Source organism: Carex rostrata, chromosome 30 (genome assembly GCF_964058835.1).
Source record: "Carex rostrata chromosome 30, lpCarRost1.2, whole genome shotgun sequence".
NCBI classification, from domain to species: domain Eukaryota; kingdom Viridiplantae; phylum Streptophyta; class Magnoliopsida; order Poales; family Cyperaceae; genus Carex; species Carex rostrata.
Window position 1 is genome coordinate 2,820,436 of NC_135947.1, and position 14,044 is coordinate 2,834,479.

At 30.5% G+C, this 14,044-nt stretch overlaps 1 long non-coding RNA gene across 1 annotated transcript; it reads left to right on the forward strand.

The window, feature by feature from the left end:
- The first annotated feature begins 12,128 nt into the window (after window positions 1-12,128).
- On the forward strand, window positions 12,129-14,044 carry LOC144546980 (uncharacterized). The gene is made up of 3 exons (XR_013508930.1): window positions 12,129-12,548; window positions 12,860-12,993; window positions 13,799-14,044. It is a non-coding gene; the product is annotated as an uncharacterized LOC144546980 (long non-coding RNA).

A 14,044-nucleotide genomic window follows, 5' to 3' on the forward strand; every position in this document is an offset into this window, starting at 1 on the left:
CATAGCATTTTTTTTATTTTTATAAAAATTATATTATATATTTGTACTAAATATCAACGTTATTTAGTATCATAGAACAATAAATAATACCAAATTGATTAAAATATTATAATATTCATATTGAACTAATACAAAGTCTAAATTGCGACTCAAAATATCCATAGTAATACTAATATCATAAACTATCGATCTTTTTTTATTCAAAATACCTTCAACATCATAACATAATTTAACTTTTTTTCTATTTAAATTTCAAAATAACCTAGAAATTGAAAAGAAAAAAAAATTCATACTTCTAGTAAAATAAACATATGATCCTTGAAGAAATTCTTGTTAGTCCCTAAAATTTCCATAATTTAGCAATTATTTATTTGATTTATCATCAGTTAAAAAAAACTAAGGGCAAAATGAAAAATTTATTAGAGCGGACCTAAATTTGATATAATGTAATATTCATCAAAATTTAACAATATCTTCACCATTTATTTATTTTAAAGCCCATATAAATTGAAAAAAAAACTCATGTTGCATAGCGGGCGCTATTTGCGCTACACGCTATGCGCTATAGCGGCCCGCTATTACCGCTATAGCGTCCGTAGCTCAAATAGTGTGTGTTAATGCTATAACTTAGCGTTTAGAGTCCAAAAATGCTATAGCGCGCTATTTAGAACACTGAAATAAACTATTAAGAATCAAAGTCAAGTTCTTAATTAGTGTTATATTTAGACGTGTGATATCAAACTGATAAATCAAATCAAAATTATAAATAATTACGACATCACCCATCAATATATCAAATGTCTTTTTTTTTGGATACACCCTAAAAAAGAAGTTAAAGCTCTACAAAATTATTTAAATAAAAATATTAAGATATCTAAAAAAAAAAAAACAAAGCAACAAAGGTTGATCGCTCCTGTAGAGGGCGGTTGGGGTATGTTTGAAAAAAAATATCTAGTGTATATTCATTAAAAAAAAAAACTAAGGTATTAATAAAAAAAAATTAAGCTATTTCTCTAGGGGTGAAAACGGAGTCGGATTATCCGACTGATACGGATCCAGATAATTTATATTACTTTGAACAATACTCTTTGTGAGACTATTCAATACTACTTGATATACCGGACAATGGGGCCAAGCCCAGTCTACGGATTAATATTTATATTTAACTATTAAGGTAAAATTGGGCCAGGCCCAGATCAAAGATGTAAACTACTGAAAATAAATTTGCACATCTTTGTCAAAATTGCTCCCAACCGGGTTTGAACTCTCTCCCTCTTTCCAAAGAGCTTTAAAGACTAAGGATTAACCACTACACCACATCAATCTTGTGTTATGATTCCTTTATTTTGTCTATATATTATATCAATACATTATTTCCCCATCTCCTTTAACTTATAGTTATCATTAATATTAATATTTAATTTTTTAATTAATATTTATATCTTAGAAGTTTATATATCTTAATTATCCGACCATTATTTGTTTTATATCCGTATTTGAATCCGTATCCGTGTACTATCCATTCCGTATCCGTATCCGTTTAATGCATATTTGGTTTTGAATTTGATATTCGTTTACTATCCGTATCTGTATTCGTATCCGCTTATTATCCGACGGATGCGGATATAGTATCAGCATTATCCGCTCCGTTTTCACCCCTATATTTCTCCCTTCCCGAAGAATCAGAAAGTTCCTGATATAAAACGATTCTTGTAATTATAAAAATTACGGTGCTGCCGTGCTGGATGCGGGTCAGATTCCCTAAAGCAACTCAAATTTTGCTTTTAGATCCGAACCGTCCGATATGAATCCGAGCCAATACGTTCTAAGCTTGTAATGCATGGTATCTGTAATATGCGTGTATATTCTGATCGGACGGTTTGGATCTAAACACAAAATTTGAGTTACTTGTGGGAACTGAATTGGCTGGACCCTCTATCGGCACGTGCGAGTTTTGAAATTTGTTCCTGCGGCTCGTTCAGTGAACCCTTCTTAATTCTTGGTCTTTTTTTGGTGTTGCGGGTCACTGTTTGGTAGAGGGGGTTATTAAACTTCATGACTATATTAAAACTTTTGTATTCCACAAAAACAAAGGGCAATTCATGAATATATTTGCCACTACTATGTTAGTGGTACAGTAGTACTACCAGGTTTAATAACCCGCAATACGGAAAGCCACATCAATGTTGCTCTAGCGTTTTATTTTAATAAAAAGATAAGGAGACGGAATCTCATTCGTTCTTTATGGATGTCGCGCAAATCTTTAGCAATTTTATTTGTAAAAAAGCAAGATAAAATTGGTAACTATGCAAATTTTTTTTATATATAGTAATATCATTATATCAGTCTCAATTCATCAAATCTAATTTCAGATTTTTGTGTTTGCAAAATAAATTTTGAGTATTAATTGCATAGTAACGAGTCGCCAACTAATAACTCTTCGTAACATCGATTCCAGACAATTAGTAAGAAAATATTATACTGAAAATGCCTACCGACGATAAAATGCCCCAAGAAAGAAGAAAGAAAAAAAGGAAAAAAAAAATTTAGATAACATTTCACAAAACGGAGAATAAAATAAATTTAAGCACCAGTCCTGACTCCTGATTGTAACCAAATTGTTATATTCATAAACAGTAAAATTGCTAGTGAATGTTAACATAAAACTAACAAAAAAAAATTTCGAGAATAGATGTGAATGATGCTAAGGTGTACTGAGCTCTTTAATCTAAAAAAACTAATTAACAAAGCTAATTCGCTTCATTGTTCTTTTATATACCATTGGCCTTATAAATTTTTTTTCATCAAAGCAGTGTACATTTCGGATGATCAGGGCTAAAACTTTTAGGTACTTATAAAAACTACAAAATAAAAATAATAAAATTATTAATTTTAAATTATAGGGATGATTAAATTTATAATAATTAGTATTTAAATTCGCCACTGAGGATTGATGTCAAACAACATCTTTGTATTTATCCGTTAGTCCGTCAACTTACATCGTCAACAAAGACAAAAAGAAAATAATATGGAATCAACTACAATACTTAATAATTTATTATTTAATGATACATTTTCCTATAACTAATTTAATAGCAACAAACAACCATTTAAAAATATTAGATTAATTAAAGCAAATATATATATATATATATATATATATATATATATATATATATATATATATATATATATATTAAATTAAGAGCTGGGCTACGGTGAGTTGCGAAGTAAAGTGACTATTTTACTTCACGCTAATGTTTTGCGATTTTAAAGTTCAAAACGTCGATCCGAACCGTTCATCTTGTTCTCCATATTGAAATGTGCTTGGAGACCAAATTTTACATTTTTTGGAATTTTTTTACTATTTATTAAGCAATTTTGAAAGTCGCTGATCCGATGGTACAAATTTTTTTACTGTTTTTCACTGTTCACAGCAAAACAGCAATTTTCAAAAATGCTTAATAAATAGTAAAAAAATTCCAAAAAATGTAAAATTTGGTCTCCAAGCACATTTCAATATGGATTAAACATCTAACGGTTCGGATCGGTCGTTTGGACTTTCAAAATAAAAATACGGCGTGAAGTAGAAACATGTTTTACTTCGCAACTCACCGTAGCCTACCTCTTAAATTAATTATGTATATTTAACTAACGATAGCAACCGGAGCTAGATTTTCTGTGAAAATAGTTGTATCACACCGTCAGAATTCCTTAACAAGCTATTGTGTTTCATTTCATTGTACTTTCGAATTTTAAAAACAAATCTCATTTTAAGATCCTCTCTTTAAATAAGTCATCCTAATTTAAAATCTAAATCCCATAACCATCATTCAATCTGATCAAAACGAAAAGTCTAATTAATTATAAAGAGTCTGATTACCAATCAAATTGAAACTAAGTTTCAGAATCATCGTGACGTTGGATTGAAATGTCAATCGGACATTAAATCAAATAATCAGTATTATAATTTTTTGGAAAACATTTCTTTCGATTTTTTCCAAGTTAATTTTTTTTTTCTTTCTTTCTTTCTTTACAAAAGATGGAGAATAATGTTTAAAAGGGGGACGGCGTGTGGTGTTTTACCCAACATTTACTTTCGTTAGGTTATTATATTGTGAGTAAAGCTAGCGTGTGACATGCTCACCAAGAAAGTTTGGTGAGCATAACTCCAAAAGTATATCGGATCGACGTCAAATGTCAAATCCAAACCGTTGAAATCCATGTACTTCATGAGTGATGCATATATATGCAAAATTTTGAAAGTTTCGAGTTTATTTGCTACACGGTCAAGTGGTCAAAGAAATGAACATTTTATTATAAGTTATTTTATATATTCAATTTTTATTATTTCTTTGACCACTTGACCGTGTAGCAAATAAACTCGAAACTTTCAAAATTTTGCATGTATATGCATCACTCATGAAGTATATGGATTTCAACGGTTTGGATTTGGCATTTGACGTCGATCCGATATACTTTTGGAGTTATGCTCACCAAACTTTCTTGGTGAGCATGTCACACGCTAGTGTCACACCCCAAATCCACCGGGTCTGACAGCCTGCCGCGTGTATAAATCAGGCGTCACATATACACGCAAGGCAGTGGATCTTTTATATGCATTACCAATATCCTCACTCGCTGCGTCCGCATAAAATAACCTGAAAATAATTGGGAGGGAGGGGGTGAGAATGAATCCTCAGTGCGAAATTTGCCACAGTTTAGATTATTGGACTTGCAATCAAATTCTATATTCAATAATGAAACCCAAACAAAAACAGTTCAAACAGATATATATATAATCATAAATAACAGAATGCCACTACTCGACAACAGTTAATCAACCTGAAACACAGTTTACGGAATTTCCAAGATGAATCTCAAACACAACATATATTTTGGCTTAACTCGATTCCTAACTCAGTTCAGTAGGGCTTGTAGCAATTACAGATGTTCTTTCGAGCTGAACCATTATCAAACCCACATCTGTAGGGTTACTGACACCTACAGATGGCCAACCGCTGGACCCTTTATCTGACACCCATCTGCAATCGCTTGGCTTAACAGTTTATTAAGGTCTGGTTCGAATCATATAAAGAAAATCCACTTTAGAATCGTTTCCAATATTCGTCACGTTCAATTGATCGTTCAAATGCATTAACACGTAGGAAAATGCTACCGAGCCATAGACGTTACACAAGTCAACCACGATTTCCAATCACACATCTCATAACATAATCACCCTCCCTCGTCCCAACCGGTACTGGGAATATCGAGGGCCGTTCACCTAAGGCCATTTAGGATCCTGGGAATCCAAGTCAGCATACAGCCCGACTTGGCAAATTCATTGGATCCAAGTGCTTAACTTCGTAAATCCATTCACATACATTCACATATTCAATCCAATCGTGGTGACTTTCAATCAAGATCAGATCACAATAGATCAACATAACCTATAACCATACCAGCATGCAAATCATTCAATTCAGATCAATTCGAGTTTACTTTGATTGGGCTATGCAAATGCTCTACACAATTCAGATGCAATCAATGATATTCAACATGACAAACGAATACACAGTTTAATTCCTGAAAATAAAGTATCAAACAAGTCCAAGAATCCCGCACCTTATTATGACGAGCGTACCGCTTAATTTAAAGATCAGGCGTCTCGAATTGCCTCGCGAAATCTGGCTCGACTGAGCCTACACCTATATTATACGATTACTTGGTTTAGTTCGGTTACATTCTCAAAACTTAAATTCCAAAAGTCGTCTTTCAATTCGTCAATTCTCTTATACCTTTCGGCTCATTTATAGTCATTTTAATTCAAGTCCAATTCCAAAATTATATATATATGGTCGGCCCTTATATAAACTTTCACCTTATTACACTTTGGTCCATTGGACGTATCAATTATTTTATTCCAATTCAATTTAATTAAAGACCCATAATTTAGTAAAGGTTTAAGCCCCTAATTAACAATTCACCATTTACTCAAAGTCCATTTATAACATTTCAATTTCAGTCCTCTTTACAATTATTTAAATTTACATATGGCTCAAATTATAATACTTCACATGCATGGCCGGCCATAGCCTCAAACAATTTACATCTTACAAATTGGTCCCTTATATTTATACAACTCACATAGGCTTTATATTTTATAATTCATACCCCTTATTTTTATAAAGATCCCCAAGGCTTGTATTTTGCACAAAACAACCTTCAGTTTAATTTATTTACATTTTTGGTCCCTGTCAAGTCAAGGACTGGTACACACACAAAATCAGCACCATTTACCGGGAAAATCAACAACCCGAGCAAAGGTGAAATTAACTACAATTCCCTTTATTTAATACAAATCACTTCCTACAATTAATCCTTTCTTACATTTTAGCCCCTTTAATTTATACAAATCACTTCCTACAATTAATCATTTCTTACATTTTAGCCCCTTTAATTCATACAAATCACCATGGTTCTATATTTTACAATTCCGACCGTTAATAAAATCATTTTTACAATATAACCCCTTATACTTAATTTATTCGAGCAATTCGATCGAGTCGGGAAAATCAACAACCCGTACTTCGATAATTAGTCAATTCACATCCTACGACATTAATCAATTCATCAATACATAATTCACGAATTTTAGAAATTAACCGAAGGAGAAAAATGTCGGAAGAAATTGATCGGGTCCGAGGGTTTCGTCTCGCCTTGCGGCCACCTCACTCGAGCACTATCAAGCATCATAATAGCACCAATCAAGCACCGAGACAGCACCAATCAAACCGAGACGACTCACACCGCAACCCTAAAAGCTAGGGTTTCATGGGAGAGAAGGAGAAGCGGGAAAGAGTGAGAGGGGCGGGCTCTGGTGGGTCTGGCGGGTCAGACCGAGAAGGACAGAGAGGAGAGAGTGGGGGCAGCGGCTGCTGGCCGTGGCAGCAGCGGAAGGGGAGGGGCGGGGCCCTGTTTTTGGCGGAAAAAAGGGAGGAGAGGGGGCGGGTTTGGTGGTTTCGCCGGCGACGGGAGAGGGGAGGGCGGAGGGGGGCGGAGCCCCCTCTTGGGTTTTGGCGTAGACAGAGGGAAGGGGTCGGATGGAGAGGGGGGGTTCTGTTTGGTCACGTAGAGGGAGGGAGAGGAGAGAAAGAGAGAAGGGAGAGGGGCTATTAAGTGGGGTTGCTTTGAGATTCGTGCTGTGTGGAATCCAAGGGTTGATATAAATTTCAAATTTTAAATTACAATCTTTAAGATCCGTGTTAGATTTAATCGGATGGTCCCAATAATTCAGCATTTCATTATGGTTTCTTTTAATTGGTTTTAATTCCGTTTCTTTCATAAATTCAAATCGAATTTTCGTAAAATTTTACAATTAAATTCGTATGTATATTTCGGACCTTTATTTGTCAATTTAAAATCTAAATAATGCATTATCAAACAATATATATATATATATATATCAAATCAAATATCTAAAATTCATAATTGAATGAAATTCATAAGTTTTATATTAATCTTATTGGTACAATAATTTTGTATATTTATTCTCCTAATTAGAACTCAATACAACTATTTATTTTATGTTTTAACCCTCTAAATTTTATTATACTTAATTTCATACACTCTTTATATTACGAAATTTTAGTTTCATTTTAGTCGGTCAGACAATTTCTGAACGATCGTTAAGTTAATTAAACTTTTTATTTAAGTCAAATGATCGTTTTATCCATTTAATCATGTTTTAAAATTTCGGAATGTAACAGCTAGCTTTACTCTTATATTGTTGTAGGTAATTTTTAAGTTTTCTGATTTTGTAAATACGTCCCTCAAGTAATTTAACATAAAAAATTTTCAATGTTATCTAACTTTCATTTTCAGTGCTAATATCCAAACATTTAAAGCTCTGTTTATAACATTTTATAATACTTCTGTAAATAACATTTTTTATATCAATGAATTGATAGTGCCTTTGGTACACTGTCCTTCAAAAAAAAAAATTACAATACTACTCGCAAGCATTTAAACCTCTATCTGCAAGCATTAAAATTTTAAATCTGTATAGTTTTAACTCCTAACTAATTTTGTTTTCAAACCAAAAACGGAAAGATTCATTTCACCATTTTTTTATTTTTTTCTCTAATCATTCTCATTCATTTTCTCGATGATCCGTGATGAATTTTGCGAATCTAAAATTATGAACTTTTTCTTACTTGATTTTCTCTTTTAAATGAGATCCATGAAGAATATCTTTCGAGTTATATTTGTGTCATAATTTTTTTTACCACTTTAAATCTCTGTGTCTTTTAGTTTTTTTTTTTGCTTCAAAATAATTTAAACCTCTGTTTACAAGCATATAAACGAGTTTGGTTAATATAACATTAGTGTCATTTTAGCCTATATAACACCAACTCTAAAACCCATCAAATCAACTTCGAACGACTAATCCAAACCGTTCAAACCGATTTACATTATGAGTGATGCGTTTACATACAATTTTTTATATTTTCGAGTTATTTTAGTATCAAATCAAGCGGTAAAAATATTGAAAAATGAATATATTAAAATTAACTTAAAAACTCACACATTTGACCGCTTGACTTAATACTAAATAAATTCAAAAAGTTATAAATTTTGCATGTAAACGCACAACTAATGAAGTAGATTGGTTTGAACGGTTTGGATTCACCGTTTTAAAGTCGATTTGATAGGTTTTAGAGTTAGTGTTATATAGGTTGAAATGACACTGATGTTATACTAGCCAAACTTCATATAAATCTCATGTACAAGCATATAAACCTCATTAATACCACTTTAAATCTCTAGAATAAAACATATAAACCTCATGTACAAAGAATTTAAAACTCAACAATAACATTTCAAAGCTTATAAACCTCAACAATAACACTGCATTTATAAAGCTCATGTACAAAGTATATAAATCTCATGTACAAAGCCTTGAAAATTTAAAGTGCTCATGAGTTTTACTTTAAAATTATTCGAAAGTATTTCTTCATAGATCTTATTTGAAAGATAAAATCGAATAGAAAACATTCGTATTTTTAGATTCATAAAATTCATCACAGTTCGTCGAAAAATAAATTATAATTATTAGAGAAAAATAAAAAAGAGTGGTTGAAAAAAATCTTTCTTTTTTTGGCTTGAAAACAAAAGTAATTGAGAGTTAAAACTGTATATCTATAAATGTTTTCAGACAGAGGTTTATATACTTGCGAGTTACATTTTAAAATTTTATAAATATAGTTTTAAATGTCTCCATTCTTTTCCAGCGAATTGACCAAGTCAAAAAAGCATGCCAGCAAATAGACCGATTTTTTTATTTATATCCAAAAAATAAATCAAATTACAAAAAATAACCGCCGTCGAAATCTATCCAATCCGGTTATTTCCGGTTACCCAATTCCCAGAAATGTGAAATGGGTCCGGTTATTGGTTAACCGGAAATGAGCAAAATTGGTATGGTATATGTCCGGTTAATGGTGCACCGGTTTTTTTTTGTATTAAAATATTAGAAATGTTGAGTATATTTCTTTGAAAATAGATGGAATACAATATAATTTGATTTACTAGAAAGACTGCAACAAATAATCCGGATCAATATTTTTCAAACCGGATTTTTTGCGGATGTAAGAAAAATTAATATATTTCTTTATGTGTTATTGGAAAAAAAATAAAAATGTTTAGAGTCTGAGTTATTGATTCCGGTTCAAAAGTCACTTCTAGGAAATCCAGAAAATATTGTGATCATTTTAGTACATTTAATTTATAAAAAGTTGTATTTATTTTTGAAAAAAAATAAAAACTTTAATTTATTTAATGATTGTTTTTCAAAAAAAATTCTCAAAATAGATACAACTTTTTATAAATCACAATATTTTCTAAATTACATAGAAGTGACTTTTGAACCGAGATCAATAACTCAGAATCTAAGCATTTTTTTTTCCAATAACACATAAATAAATATATTAATTTTTCTTATAGCCGCGAAAAATCCGGCCTGAAAAATATTGATCCGGGTTATTTGTTGCAGTCTTTCTAATAAATCAAATTATATTGTATTAAATCTATTTTCAAAGAAATATACTCAACATTTCTAATATTTTAATACAAAAAATAAAAAAATAGAAATTTCTATTTTCTTTTAAAAAAAATCCACAAATCCGGTGCACCATTAACCGGACACATAAACCGGTTAACCAACAACCGGAAATTCTCCTCTTTTCGGTTAACCATTAACCGATCCAATTCTCAAATTCCGGGAATTGGAGGACCAGAAAGAATGGATATTTTCGGTTATTGGATAACCGGTTTGGGTAGTTTTCAAATTTCAATTGGGATTTGGATAATTTTTAAAATTTTATTTATTTTTTAGATATAAATAAAAAAATCGGTACTTTTTGAATTGAATTGAATTGAATATTTGTCTTTTTTTCTTTTGTCTTTTTTCTTTTTTCCACTACTATTTTGAATACATACATACATACTTACATACTCTTTGGGGATTGATATATTTTTATGCACACTAACACCATGTTTGGTTGTGGCCTAAATGGTGGAATAAGGAGTTTAGGCCTCGTTATTCCACCAAACGTGTCTTAAATGAGCCGGCCTAAGATGGCATAAGCCGATCTTTAGGCCGGCCTAAATTAAGCCACCTCACATGGTGGTTTAATTTTTATTCCACCTCGTGGCCTAACTTGAATGATTATAATAATATTTTATTTGTATATAATTAGTATATTATTGTTAATAATTATTATTAGTATATAATTATATAATTAATATCTTATATTGTTAATATATTAAATAATAATTATAATAATATTATATAATTAATATCCTTTTATTAATAATTATTATTAATAAATAATTATATAATTATTATGTTATATTGTTAATATATTAATACTTTGTAATTAGTATCTTATTAACGATATATAACTATGTAATTAATATGTTATATTGTTAATATATTAAATAATTATTATAATAATATTATAATATTTTATAGTTATTATTAACATATTAATATTATATAATTAGTATCTTATTATTAATAATAATTATTAATATATAATTAATACCCTATATTGTTAATATATTAAATAATTATTATAATAATATAATAATATATTAATATTATATAATTAATATTTTCTTATTCATAATTATTATTAATATGTAATTATATAATTAATATGTTATGCTGTTAATATATTAAATAATTATTATAATAATATTACAATATATTATAGTTGTTATTAATATATTAATATCATATAATTAGTATCTTATTATTAATATATAATTATATAATTAATATTTTATATTGGTAATATATTAAATTATTATTTTAATAAGATTATATAATTAGTAATTATTACTAATTTATAATTATACAATTAATTTTTTATTATTAATAATTATTATTTATATATAATTAATATTTATATTGTTAACATATTAAATAAATTTTATAATAATATATAATATATTACAATTATTATTAATATATTAATATTGTATTATTAGTATCTTATTATAAATAATTAACCAATTTAGGCTTTTAAAACTTTAGTCCTCCACCAACTCTAACCAAACAAGGAATAGTTTAAGCTATGATTTAATTTTAGGCCTCAACCAAACATGAATAATTTAGATCGGTTTAGGTCTCCTTACCTTTAGGCCACAACCAAACATGGGATAAAGGACTACCCTGCTGATATTTTATTTAATGTTTAAAAAATCTATATTTAATTATGAGTGAGGCTAAAGTACTATGCATAGCGTTGATTGGTCCGTACTACAGATTAATTATTGTGGACAATTTTCAACCCGTAACAAAACATATGCATAATAAAATATTATCTTTCAATTTATTATAATTTGAATTATAAATCGCCATGTATACTCTATTTTAAATTAATTCTAAGCTGTAATATTAGCAAGGAAGTGAATGACTTGTTTTTTCTTACATGTACCGATAATTTGAGAATATAAAGTAAGGCTTACAGTTACATTATTTTTTTTTTCATATATAGTCAATTGGGAAGGCTTTCGAGACATTTCGTTGTCCAATTCGAATTTTATAAACCAGCACCAAATTATGCTTTGTGTCATCGCTCTATTTCTCTTTTCTGCCCAAGGCCAGAATTACGAATTGCAAAAAAATCAAATGATGCTATTAATTTTAGAGGGCGTTTGGTTTGCGCTTTCGGGAGGGGATTCCAGGCTATTGTGATTCCATTCCTGCGTTTGGCAAAAACAGTCGGGAATAGAAACGGGAATATAGGATTCCCTCTGTAATCACAATTCCCTGCTTAATGGCTATCCCGATAGCCAAAAAAAAGGTGGATTTTCTTGATTCCCGTCGGAAGGAAATAGCGTTAGCGCTCTTTCTTCGCTCTCTGTTATTACAACTCTCTCCTCTCCGTCTCCAACATCTCTCCTCTCCTCTCCGTGTCTCCAACTTCTCTGTGCTCTCCTCTCCGTCTCCGTCTCCGACTTCTCCAACTTCACAGGTTTTCTCTCTCTTCTTCGATTTTCTGTCTCCTGCTTAACTCCTCTCTAGTATTAGTAAAGTCACACCTTTGTTCTAGTTTAATGGTAGTTGCTCCTTCAATTTCTAATTTTTGGTTAATCTCTAGCGGTATATAACTTATTTCTCTCGGTATATAACTTATTTCTCTCATCAATTTGCCATCCGTCAAGGTCCCTTCTGATTGTGCACGCACAATCAAAAAAATTAAATACTGTAGTTTCTCTAAATGGGCTTGAATTTGCATGCACAAGGTCCATCAATTTCCTGTCTCATCAATTTCTAATTTTGTAGAGACTGTAGTTTGGACATGGACACGTGGTTGATACATCTCTCTGTTTGTAGTTTTCAATCAATGGACAAACCGACAAATCTTTACACAATTCCTGTGACAATTTCTGTTACCGCTTCACTTAAGAATAAATCAGGTAGCACAATCTAGCTACTTTGACAACTAATACTGTACTGTTATGGTTCGGTAATGTTCATGAATAGGTATCTATTCTTGTATTCGGTACTGTTCTGATTCAATACTGTTCTAAGATATGTATGTATTTGGTACTATTCTGATTCTGGTATTTGGTGCTGTTCTAAGATATGTATGTATTCGATACTGTTCTGATTCTGGTATTCGGACTGTTTTGATTTGGTACTGTTCTAAGATTTGTATGTGTCGGTACTATTCTAAGTTATGTATGTATTCAGTACTTTTTGATTCTGGTATTCGGTACTGTTCTGAATTGGCACAAGCTAGTACAATCTAGCTACTTTGACCACTAATACTTTTTTTTTGTCTAACATATATGTATTCTGGTGCACGAAAGGATTTCTATATATAATACTGATTTTGGAAGTAAATTTCCTTTGTACATACAATAGCAGAATAGCTCATTTATCTAAGATATATATTGTCTCTGTGGTATTATATCCCTCTTATGTTAATTGTTTAGATTTGCAAAAAATTGAACTTATTATAACACTGAATTTGTTAATTGTTTATATATCTCTCTTTTTGAGGTATGTTACCAGTAAGTTGGGCTCCTAAAATTTTGATAATTTTTCTGGGCATATATGTAAAAGTGCCACTGACCATGTAGTGCTTCCTTGAATAATTGTACTTAAATTCGTTTTGAGGCTAGATGTTTCGACACAAGCTATTGATGAAGCACACAATTAAAGCATGGTATGTTGATTAACTTAATTATCATAATTTTGTTTTATTCTTTCTTGTAGGAGGCCCCGGCTTTGGTACCCTTACACAGCTTGCCACCTGAATCCTCACTGGATGATGAAGAGATTGAATTTAAAGTCTCAAAATTAGTTAGTATACTGTAATAAAAATATATTGTTGTGTGTAAACAATTAAATATTAATATGCTAGTTTAGGAATTAGTATTTTTCTTAAGCTTGTGTCATTAGTAAGATCTATTCATGTATAATTTTACTGGTAAATGAAAGGGCCATCCGGTATGAGATTTT